Here is an 11,659-nt window from a genome sequence, read left to right on the forward strand (position 1 = left end):
AGATCATATGGTAGCTCAATTTTTAACTTTAAACGCACCGCCATTCTCTTCTCACTACTGGCTGCAGTTTACGTTCCACCAGCAGCTAGACGGTAAACAGTTCTCTAAAACCTTTTCAGCATTTATTCTTCGTAGACCATTTTGCTGATCATCATTCTGATGGCTGTGAGGTGAAGGTTTTTGTAGACTGGATTTGCATGGCTCTATTAGTTCCTGATGTTGAGCAGTTTTCCATGCATTTTCTTTAAACAAAAAGAAAAAGAACAGACAAAATGGGCATAAAATAAGACTCTTGATACTCTTTTTGAAATGTTGATGTCTTTTGAATTTTCTGATCGATTTACAACCCCAGGATTTTTTTTGAGGCACAGTGTCCTTTACAGTCCTGCAAATACTTTGAATATTAAGTGACCATTAGGGCTGGGTTTAAAGCTTCCGTTGTGTGAAACGGCCACAATGCAGCAGTATTTCTCCTTTCCCAAATCTGGTTACTAGGGCAACAGAGCCTTAAAGGAAGTTGTGCTCTAGGTTGTAAATTAGAATGGAATGTGCCAGGAAAAATCCCTTTAAGTTTATGTCTCATTATTTCTTGTTCATATTTTTAACTTAATTTTTATTTTCATCACAGCAAATTTGATTACAATGTTTTGTTTGTTCTAGGTGTGCTTGATGTGGCTCTTTCACACATATACATATATCTATTCTTCTTCGGATCCTTTTTCCATGTAGGTTATGACACAATGTTGAGTAGTCTTCTCTTGGTATTCCGTAGGTCTTTGGTGATTATATATTTCACATGCGTTTGTATATCTCTGTTAACCCCAATATCGTAATGTATCCAATCCTCACACCTTTCCATTTGGTGAACCATAAGTTTGTTTAATGAATCTGTGATTGCCTTTCTCTGTGGAAATATCTTCATTGGTATCAATTTTTAGGTAACACCTATAAGTGATACCATAGGATATGTGTCTTTCGCTTTCTCACTTACTACAAGTTGCGTGATTACCTCTAGACTCATCTATGGTGCTGCAAATGGCATTGTTTCATTTTTTCCCGAGCTAATATTCCATCTCTACATGTAGCAGTTCTTCTTTGTCCACCCATCTGTTGATGGACTTTTTGGTTTCTTCCATATCTTGGCTATTGTAATACTGTGCAATGCAGATTTGCCTGCCTGTCTTTCCAATTCTGTCTTCTTAGGCTATAGGTCCAGGAATGGGCCTGCTGTATCATATGGTAGCTCAATGTCTACCTTTTTAAGGCACCTCCATTCTGTTCTCATTAGTGCCTCTTTCAAGGTTACATCCCACACAAAGTTGAGGGTATGCATTTCTCCACAACACCTTCAGCATTTATTGTTTGTAGTTTTCTTCCTGATGGTTATTCTGACTGGTGTGAGCTGATACCTCTTTGTGGCTGAACTTGCATGTGTCTCATAACCGGTTGAAATTGCTTTAAGGCATGTCCTTTTTTTTTTTCAAACTGTGATTACTGCTTATTTCTTCAAATTGTTTTCTTAACGTATGTGCCACATTTTGAAATATTTTGGCCATTACCTCCTTCCAGACATTTTGAGGGCACGTTTCATCTACAGCCCTGGGGTACTTGTGCATATGAAGTGACCATTAGCACAGATTTTAAAGCTGCTGTTGCAGGTAACGGCAAGAGGGCAACAGGATTTCTACCTTCCCCACTCTGGTACCTAGGGAAACAGACCTTCCTGCCAGTGGTGCTCCTCTATTATAAATGAGACTGAAATGTGCCCTGATAAACACCCAAAAGGTTATGTCTTCTTACTTATGTTTTTTTTTCTAAATTTAATTTATATTTTTTATTGGAGTAATATTCCATTGTGTACATGGACCACTTCTTCTTTCTGCATTCCTCTGTTGATGGACATTTTCGTTGCTTCCAAGTGCTGGCTATGGTAAATATTGCTGGAGTGCAGGATTGCCAGCCTGTGTCTTTTTGATTCTCATTTTCTCAGGTGATAGGCCCAGCTGTGGGTATGCATCATTGACTGATAGCTCAATGTTTACCTTTTCAAAGCACCTCCAATGTGTTTTCCTTAGTGGCTCTTACCACCTCCCCTTTAGAACCGAAAGTACGCATTTCTCCACAATCCTTTAAGCATTTATTGTTTGCAGCATTTTTGGTGACGGCCATTTTGACTGGTGTGAGCTGATAGGTTTTTATAATTTAGGTTTTCAGGTCTTCAAAATTTCCTAAAATTCATGATTTTTCCACGGCTTTTTCTTTTCTGTTAAAAACAAGAAAAAATGTGAGTACAATATACTTCTTGAAATTGTCTTCTTGGAAGGTTGCCCTCTTTTGAATTGTTTTGTCGATTTTCGACCCCAGGATTTTTTTGGAGAGCAGGTGTCATTTACAGGCCTGCAAGTTTTGTGAATATTTATGACCATTAGCACTGGGTTTAAAGCTGCTGTTGTGGGAAACGGCCACAAGGAGGCAGCATTTCTCCATTCCCAAAACTGCTTACTAGGGCAGAAGAGCCTTTCTGGAAGTCGTGTTCCTAGGTTGTAAATTAGGATGGAATGTGCCAGGAGAAACCCCCATAAGTTTGTGTCTCATTACTAATGCTTAGAATATTGTTTGTCCTAGGTGTACACAATCTGGTTCATTTGTACATTCTATTTATTCATGTACAGATCCTCTTCCCATGTAAAATATTACAGAGCGTTCCATAGACCTTCCTTGCTATATGGTCGGTCTTTTTGATACCTGTATATAATATGTATTTGTTTACGTATAGTAACACTAATCTTAATTTATCCATTCCGCACCTTTCCTTTTAGATGAGCATAGTTAGTTTTCTAAGTCTGTGTGTGTCTTTCTCTGTGGAAATATGTTCATTTGTGTCAGTTATTAGATAACGCCTATAAGTGATATCATAGGTTATAGGTCTTTTGCTTTCCGACTTACCTCATGTTTTGTGATTATCTCTAGGCTCATCTATGGTGCCTCAAAAGCAGTGTTTCATTGTTTTCCATGGCTAATATTCCCTTGTGTACATGGACCACTTCTTCTTTATCCATTAACCTGTTGATGGACATTTTGGTTGCTTCACTGTCTTGGCTATTGTGAATAAGGCTGCAGTGCAGCTGTTGCATCCTGTGTCTTCTCGATTCTGGTCTTCTCTGGTGAGAGGTCAAGTGGTGCACCTGCTGGATTGAATGGTAGCTCAATTTTTACTTTTAAATGCAGCTCCTTTCTGTTCTCATTATTGGCTGTTACCACTTTACATCTCACCAGCAGAGAGAGGGTACATAGTTCTCTAAAACCCGTTCAGCATTTATTGTTTGTAGACTTTGCTGATGGTCAGTCGACTGGTGTGCGTTGAAACCTTTTTGTAGATTAGATTTGCATGAGTCTAATAATTCCTGAGGTTGAGCTTCTATCCATTTTCCTTTTTTTTAAAAGACAGTGAGTAAAACTTACCTCTTCATACTATCTTCTTGAAAAATTTGCCTGTTTCGAATTTTTTTAACCATTCCCTACCTCAGCACAATTTTTGAAGGCAGGTGTCCTTTACAGCCCTGAGTCCTTGTGAATGTTAAGTGACAGTTAGCTGTGGGTTTAAAGCTGCTCTTGCGGGAAACGGTCACAAGGCGGTAGCATTTCTACATTTCCAACTCTGGGTTTTTGGGCAACAGAGCTTTCCTGGAAATCGTGTTAGTAGGCTGCAAATTAGAGTGGAATGTGCCAGCGCAAACCCCCAAGAGCTTGTATCTCCTTACTTGTTGTTTGTTTTTCAAATTTAATTTTTATTAATTATCAGAGCAAATTTGATAAAAATGTTGTTTCTCCTAGGTGTACAGAATCTGGTTCATCATATCAATGTATCTATCTATTCATCTTTGGATCCTTTACCGTGTAGGTTATTACAGTGTGTTGAGTAGACCTCTCGTGGTATTCCATAGGTATTTTGTGATTATATATTTCATATGTGTTAGTACATGTCTGTTATCCCCATATCGTAATTCATCCATTCCTTACACCTTTCCAGTTGGTTAAACATAATTTTGTTTTCTTAGTCCATGCTTTTCCTTCTCTTGGAAATAAGTTCATGGGTATCAGTTTTTAGGTAACACCTAGAAGTGATGTCATAGGATATCTGTCTTTCAGTTTCTTTCTTCAAGTTGGGTGATTATCCCTAGGTCCTTATATGGTGGTGCAAACGGCAATGTTTCATTGTTTTCCATGGCTAATATTCCATTGTGTACATGGACCACTTCTTCATTGAGCATTCATCTGTTGATGGACATTGTGGTTGCTTCCAAGTCTTGGCTATGGTAAATGTTCCTGCAGTCCAGGATTGCCAGACTGTGTCTTTTTCATTCTGGACTGCTCAGGTGATAGGCGCATCAAAGGACTTCCCAGATCACATGGTAGCTCAATTTTTACCTTTAAACGCACTTGCATTATATTCTCACTACTGGCTGCTACTAGTTTACATCCCCCCAGAAGCTAGAGGGTACACAGTTCTCTAAAACCCCTTCAGCATTTATTCTTTATAGACTTTTTGCTGAAGATCATTCTGACGGCTGTGAGGTGAACGTTTCTGCAGATTGGATTTGCATGGTTTTATTAATTGCTGATGTTGAGCATTTTTCCATTCCATTTTTTTTTAAGAAAAAGAGAGAAAAGACAAAGTGTGCATAAAATAAGCCTCTTGAAACTGTCTTCTTGAAATGTTGGCGTCTTTTGAGTTTTCTGGTCGATTTACGACCCCAGGATTTTTTTTGACGGCAGCTGTCATTTACAGGCCTGCAATTATTTTGAATATTAAGCGAACATTAGCTCTGGGTTTAAAGCTGCTGTTGTGTTAAACGGCCAGAAGGCGGCAGCATTTATCCTTACCAAAACTGGTTACTAAGGCAACAGAGCCATAATGGAAGTTGTGTTGTAGGTTGCAAATTAGAATGGAATGGGCCAGGAAAAAGCCCCTTAAGTTTATGTCTCATTACTTCTTGTTCCTTTTTTTAATTTAATTTTTATTTTTCATCACAGCAAATTTGATTACAATGTTTTGTTTGTTCTAGGTGTGCAAGATGTGGTTCTTTTACACATATACATATATCTATTCTTCTTTGGATCCTTTTTCCATGTAGGTTATGACACAATGTTGAGTAGTCTTCTCTTGGTTTTCCGTAGGTCTTTGGTGATTATATATTTCACATGTGTTTGTATATCTCTGTTAACCCCAATATCCTAATGTATCCAATCCTCACACCTTTCCATTTGGTGAACCATAAGTTTGTTTAATGAATCTGTGATTGCCTTTCTCTGTGGAAATATCTTCATTGGTATCAATTTTTAGGTAACACCTATAAGTGATATCATAGGATAGGTGTCTTTCACTTTCTCGCTTACTACAAGTTGTGTGATTACTTCTAGACTCACCTATGGTGCTACAAATGGCACTGTTTCATTTTTTTCCTGGGCTAATATTCCATCTGTACATGTGCCTGTTCTTCTTTGTCCACTCATCTGTTGATGGACTTTTTGGTTGCTTCCATGTCCTGGCTATTGTAATACTGCTGCAGTGCAGATTTGCCTGCCTGTGTCTTTCCTATTCTGTCTTCTTAGATTATAGGCCCAGAAGTGGGCCTGCTGGATCATATCGTAGCTCAATGTTTACCTTTTAAAGGCACCTCCATTCTGTTCCCATTAGCGGCTCTTACCAGGTTACGTCCCACTTCACATTGAGTGTATGTATGCATTTCTCCACAACCCCTTCAGGATTGATCCTTTGTAGTTTTTTTGTTGATGATTACTCTGACTGGTGTGAGCTGATACATCTTTGTGGTTAGATTTGCATGCGTCTCATAATCCCTTGAAATTGAGCTTTCAGGCATGTCCTTTTATTTTTCAAATTGTGAGTACAGCTTAATTCTTCAAATTATTTTCTTGAAGAATGTGCCACATTGTGAAATTTTTTGGCCTTTACCTGCATCAGGACAGTTTGAGGGCAGGTTTCATTTAGAACCCTGCAGTACTTGTGCATATGAAGTGACCATTAGCACAGATTTTAAAACTGCTGTTGCAGGTAACAGCCAGAGGGCGACAGCATTTCTACCTTCCCCTCTCTGGTACCTAGGGAAACAGACCTTCCTGCCAGTGGTATTCCTCTGTTATAAATTAGACTGGAATGTGCTCTGATAAACCCCCAAAAGCTTATGTCTCCTTACTTATGTTTGTTTTTGAAATTTAATTTACATTTTTTAGTGGAGTAATATTCCACTGTGTACATGGACCACTTCTTCTTTGTGCATTCCTCTGTTTATGGACATGTTTGTTGCTTCCAAGTGTTGGCTATGGTAAATATTGCTGGAGTGCAGTATTGCCAGGCTGTGACTTTTGATTCTCATTTTCTCAGGTGATAGGCGCAGTAGTGGGTATGCTTCATTGACTAGTAGCTCAATGTTTACCTTTTCAAAGCACCTCCATTGTGTTTTCATTAGTGGCTCTTACCACGACGTCCTACTTAGCACCGGTTTGCATTTCTCCACAACCCCTTCAACATTTGTTGTTTGCGGATTTTTTGCTTATCGCCATTCTGACTGGTGTGAGCTGATAGATTTTTGTAATTTGCATGTCTTTAATAATTCCTAATGTTCACCATTTTTCCAAGCCTTTCTCTTTTCTTTAAAAAAAAAGAAAAAAGTGTGAGTACAATATACTTCTTGAAATTGTCTTCTTGGAAGGTTGCCCTCTTTTGAATTGTTTTGTCGATTTTCGACCCCAGGATTTTTTTTGAGAGCAGGTGTTATTTACATGCCTGCAATGATTGTGAATATTTCGTGACCATTAGCACTGGGTTTAAAGCTGCTGTTGTGGGAAACGGCCACAAGGAGGCAGCATTTCTCCATTCCCAAAACTGGTTATTAGGGCAGCAGAGCCTATCTGGAAGTCGTGTTCCTAGGTTGTAAATTAGAATGGAATGTGCCAGGAAAAAGCCCCTGAAGTTTATGTCTCATTACTTCTTGTTCATTATTTTAATTTAATTTTTTAAATTGGGGTAATCATTAGAATATTGTTTTCTCTAGGTGTACACATTCTGTTTCATTTGTATATTATATATATATATATATATATTCATGTACAGATCAACTTGCCATGTAAATTATTACAGACTCTGCCATAGACCTCCATTTCTATACGGTCGGTCTTTTTGATATATAAGTTTATGTCTCATTACTTCCTGTTCGTTGTTTTAATCAGGGCAATGATTAGAATATACTTTGTCCTAGGTGTACATAATCTGGTTCATTTGTATATTATATGTATCTATTCATGTACAGATCCTTTTCCCTTGTAAAGGATTACAGAGTGTTCCGTAGACCTCCCTTGCTATATGCTCGGTCTTTTTGATATGTGTACTTAATCTGTATTTGTATATGTATGGTAAACCTAATCTTAATTTATCCATTGCCACCACCTTTCCTTTTAGATATGCATAGTTGGTTTTTTAAGTTTGTGAGTGTCTTTCTCAGTGGAAATATGTTCATTTGTGTCAGTTGTTAGATAACGCCTATAAGTGATATCATAGTTTGTCTTTTGCTTTCCGACTTACCTCATGTTCTGTGATTATATCTAGGCTAATCTACGGCGCTGCAAAGAGCAGTGTTTCATTGGTTTCCATTAATATTCCATTGTGTACCCCGACCACTTCTTCTTTGTCCATTCATGTTGATGGACATTTTGGGTGCTTCCTTGTCTTGCCTATTGTGAACATTGCTGCAGTGCAGCTTTGCCAGCTTGTGTTTTCTCGATTCTGGTCTTCTCAGGTGATAGGCCCAGCTGTGGGCCTGCTTGATCAGATGGTAGTTCAATTTTTACTTTTAAACGCAGCTCCTTTCTGTTCTCATTATTGGCTCTTACCACTTTACATCTCACCAGCAGCTAGAGGGTACACAGTTCTCTAAAACCCCTTCAGCATTTATTGTTTGTAGACGTTTTGCTGATGGTCATTCGACTGGTGTGAGTTGAAACCTTTTGTAGATTAGATTTGCATTAGTCTAATAATTCCTAATGTTGAGCTTATATCCATTTTCCTTTTTAAAAAAAAAAGTGAGTAAAACTTACCCCTGATATTCTTGAAAAATTTGCTGTGTGTTGAGTTTTTTGCCCATTCCCTACCTCAGGACATTTTTTGAGGGCAAGTGTCCTTTACAGCCCTGAGTCCTTGTGAATATTAAGTGACCAGTAGCTGTGGGGTTAAAGCTGCTCTTGCATTAAACGGCCACAAGGTGGCAGAATTTCTACATTTCCAACTCTTGGTACTTGGGCAACAGAGCCTTCCTGGAAATCGTGTTAGTAGGCTGAAAATTAGAGTGCCAAGGCAAACCCCCAACAGCTTATATCTCCTTACTTCTTGTTTGTTTTTAAATTTATTTTTTATTACAGGAAATTTGATAAAAATGTTGTGTTTGCTCTAGGGGTACAATATCTCCTTCATTATATATCTGTATCTATTGATCGTTGGATCCTTTCCCACTTAGGTTATTACAGAGTGTTGAGTAGGCCTCTGTTGGTATTCCCTAGGTTTTGGTGATTTATATTTTTCATGTGTATTAGTATAGGTCTGTCAACCGACATATCCTAATTTATACATTCCTCACACCTTTCCACTTGGTTAAAAATAATTTTGTTTTCTTCATCCATGAGGGTCCTTCTGTTGGAAATAAGTTCATGTGTATGAATTTTTAGATAAAACCTATAAGTGATATCATAGGATATCTGTCTTTCGGTTTCATTGTTACTTCAAGTTGTGTTATTATCTCTAGCTCCTTCTATGGTGTTGCAAATGGCGCTGTTTCATTCTTTTCCATGGCTAATATTCCATTGTGTACAAGGAACACTTCTTCTTTTTGCATTCATCTGTTGATGGACATTTTGGTTGCTTCCAACTCTTGGCTATGATAAATATTGCTGCAGTGCAGGATTGTCAGCCTGTTTCTTTCTGATTCTGGTCTTCTCAGGTGATAGTCCCAGCAGTGGGCCTTCCAGATCATATGGTAGCTCAATTTTTACCTTTAAACTCAGCTCCATTATGTTCTCACTACTGGCTGTTACCAGTTTACATCCCATCAGCAGGTAGAGGGTACACAGTTCTCTAATACTCCTTCAGCATTTATCATTTGTAGATTTTTTGGTGATGATCATTCTGACTGTTGTAAGGTGAACGTTTTTGTAGATTGGATTTGCATGTCTTTATTAATGCATGATGTTGAGCATTTTTCCATGCCCACTGCTGGGGCTCTCACCTGAGAAGGTGAGGATCAAAAAGTCACAGGCTGGCAATACTGCTTTCCAGCAATATTTACCATAGCCAACACTTGGAAGCAATGAAAATGTCCATCAACAGAGGAATGCACAAAGAAGTGGTCTATGTACACAAAGGAATATTACTCCAATAAAAATTATAAATTAAATTTAACAACAAACATAAGTAAGGAGACATAAGCTTTTGGGGGTTTATCAGGGCACATTCCATTCTATTTTATAATTGAGGAACACCACTGGCAGGAAGGTCTGATTCCCTAGGTACCAGAGTGGGGAACGTAGAAATGCTGTCACTCTCGGTCCGTTACCTGCAACAGCAGCTTTAAAATCTGTACCAACGGTCACTTCATTTGAACAAGTACTGCAGGGCTGTAAATGAAACCTGCCCTCAAAAGGTCTTGAGGGAGGTAATGGCCAAAAAATTTCAAAATGTGGCACATAACTTTAAGAAAACAATTTGAAGAAGTAAGCTGTAATCACAGTTTGAAAAAAAAAAAAGGACATGCCTTAAAGCTCAATTTCAACAGATTATTAGACACATGCAAATCCAACCACAAAGAGGTATCAGCTCACATCAGTCAGAATAACCATCAGCAAGAAAACTACAAACACAAAATGCTGAAGGAGTTGGGGAGAAATGCATACCCTCAACTTTAAGTGGGATGTAACCTGGAAAGAGCCCCTAAAGAGAATAGAATGGAGGTGCCTTTAAAAGGTAAACATTGAGCTACCATATGATCCAGCAGGGGGAGGGATAAATTAGGAGTTTGGGATTAACATATATACACTACTATATATAAAATAGATAACCAACAAGGATCTACTGTATAGCACAATATTCTGTAATTGTGTATGGGAAAAGAATCTGAAAAAGAATGGATATATGTAAATGTATAACTGAACCACTTTGCTGTACACCTGAAATTAACACAACATTGTAAATCAACTCTACCCCAATATAAAATAAAAATTATATTAAAAAGTAAATATTCCAGTTTTAAAATGTTTTAAAATCTGTATGTCTTATCCCTCTTCATTACTCTTATTTTCAAGATTATTTTGATTATTCTGGCATATTTAATTTTCCTCTTAAATTTTCAAGTCACTTCACTTAGCTCAAAAAAAGGAAAGGAAAAACTCTGCTGTTTTTTTTAATTGACTTACATTAAGTAGAGTGATTAATGTAGAGGTACAAGAAACACTGTAATATTCAGTCTTCCCTTCCAAGAACACCAGATATCTTTCCATTTATTCAAGCTTTCTTTTCTGTGTTAGTATTTTCTTCATCAAATTCTTGCACACTTCTTAAGTTTAATCTGTTTTAAAAATATTTATTTGTTATTATTAATGTTTTTCCCACCATACTTTTTATATGAATTTTGTATACAAACAACTTACCAAATTTGTTTATGGTCAATAGGAATTTTTCAATTGATTCTCTTGGGTTTTGATATATAAATCATTGCTAATAAACAATAATTTTACCTCTTCCTTTTTAATTTGTCTCCTTTTTTCTTAACTTTTTAATTGCATATAATTGTTAGAGCAATGTTTTCATAAGGTAAGCATTAGTGCTTTTAACAACTTTTATCTATCTCTTGTATCGTAAATGAACTCTGAATATAGTAAATGGCCTTCCTTTTCTGGACATGGTTTTAGCAATTAACCTTTTTCTAAATATTATTCCATTTCACTTCACTATTGAGTTGAACAAGGGTTAATTATTTCCATTTCCTCTGTATCTGTGGTTATTTACCCAGGCTTATTTCTTATTTTATACTCTTCTCCTTTGAACTAGTTTTTCAAAGAACCTGTTCTGGAATTTATTTTTCAGGCTTACAGTTTTTCTGTTTTGCATTTCATTAATTTTTGCTTTTAATTTATGAATTCTTTCCCTCAACTTTTCTTTAGGTTTATCATCTTGTCTGACAAATTTTTTTAACTGATGCTTAATTCATTTATTCTCCTTCATGTATAAAGACATTTAAGGTTATGTGTCTTTCCACTAAGCATGGTTTTAGCTGTATCCCATGGGTTCTGACAGGTAATTTTTTTTTAATATATATAAATTTATTTTATTTTATTTCTTTTTATTTTTGGCTGCGTTGGGTCTTTGCTGCTGCATGCAGGCTTTCTCTAGTTGCGGCGAGCGGGGGCTACTCTTTGTTGCGGGTGAGGGCTTCTCATTGTGGTGGCTTCTCTTGTTGCAGAGCACAGGCTCTAGGCGTGTGGGCTTCAGTAGTTGCAGCACACGGGCTCAGTCGTTGTGGCTCACGGGCTCTAGAGTGCAAGCTCAGTAGTTGTGGCACACAGGCTTAGTTGCTCCATGGCATGTGGGGTCTTCCCG

General features: G+C 37.4%; 1 long non-coding RNA gene across 1 annotated transcript in view; it reads right to left on the reverse strand.

Annotated features, from left to right (window-relative positions):
• Positions 1-2,125: 2,125 nt before the first annotated feature.
• The window catches only part of LOC114484643 (uncharacterized), a 45,771-nt gene continuing 36,237 nt past the window's right edge, over positions 2,126-11,659 (reverse strand). Inside the window, exon 4 of the long non-coding RNA XR_003677793.1 lies at positions 2,126-2,263. This is a non-coding gene — a long non-coding RNA (uncharacterized lncRNA). The remainder of the gene's footprint in view (positions 2,264-11,659) is intronic.

This window comes from Physeter macrocephalus, chromosome 1, assembly GCF_002837175.3.
Source record: "Physeter macrocephalus isolate SW-GA chromosome 1, ASM283717v5, whole genome shotgun sequence".
Lineage (NCBI taxonomy): Eukaryota > Metazoa > Chordata > Mammalia > Artiodactyla > Physeteridae > Physeter > Physeter macrocephalus.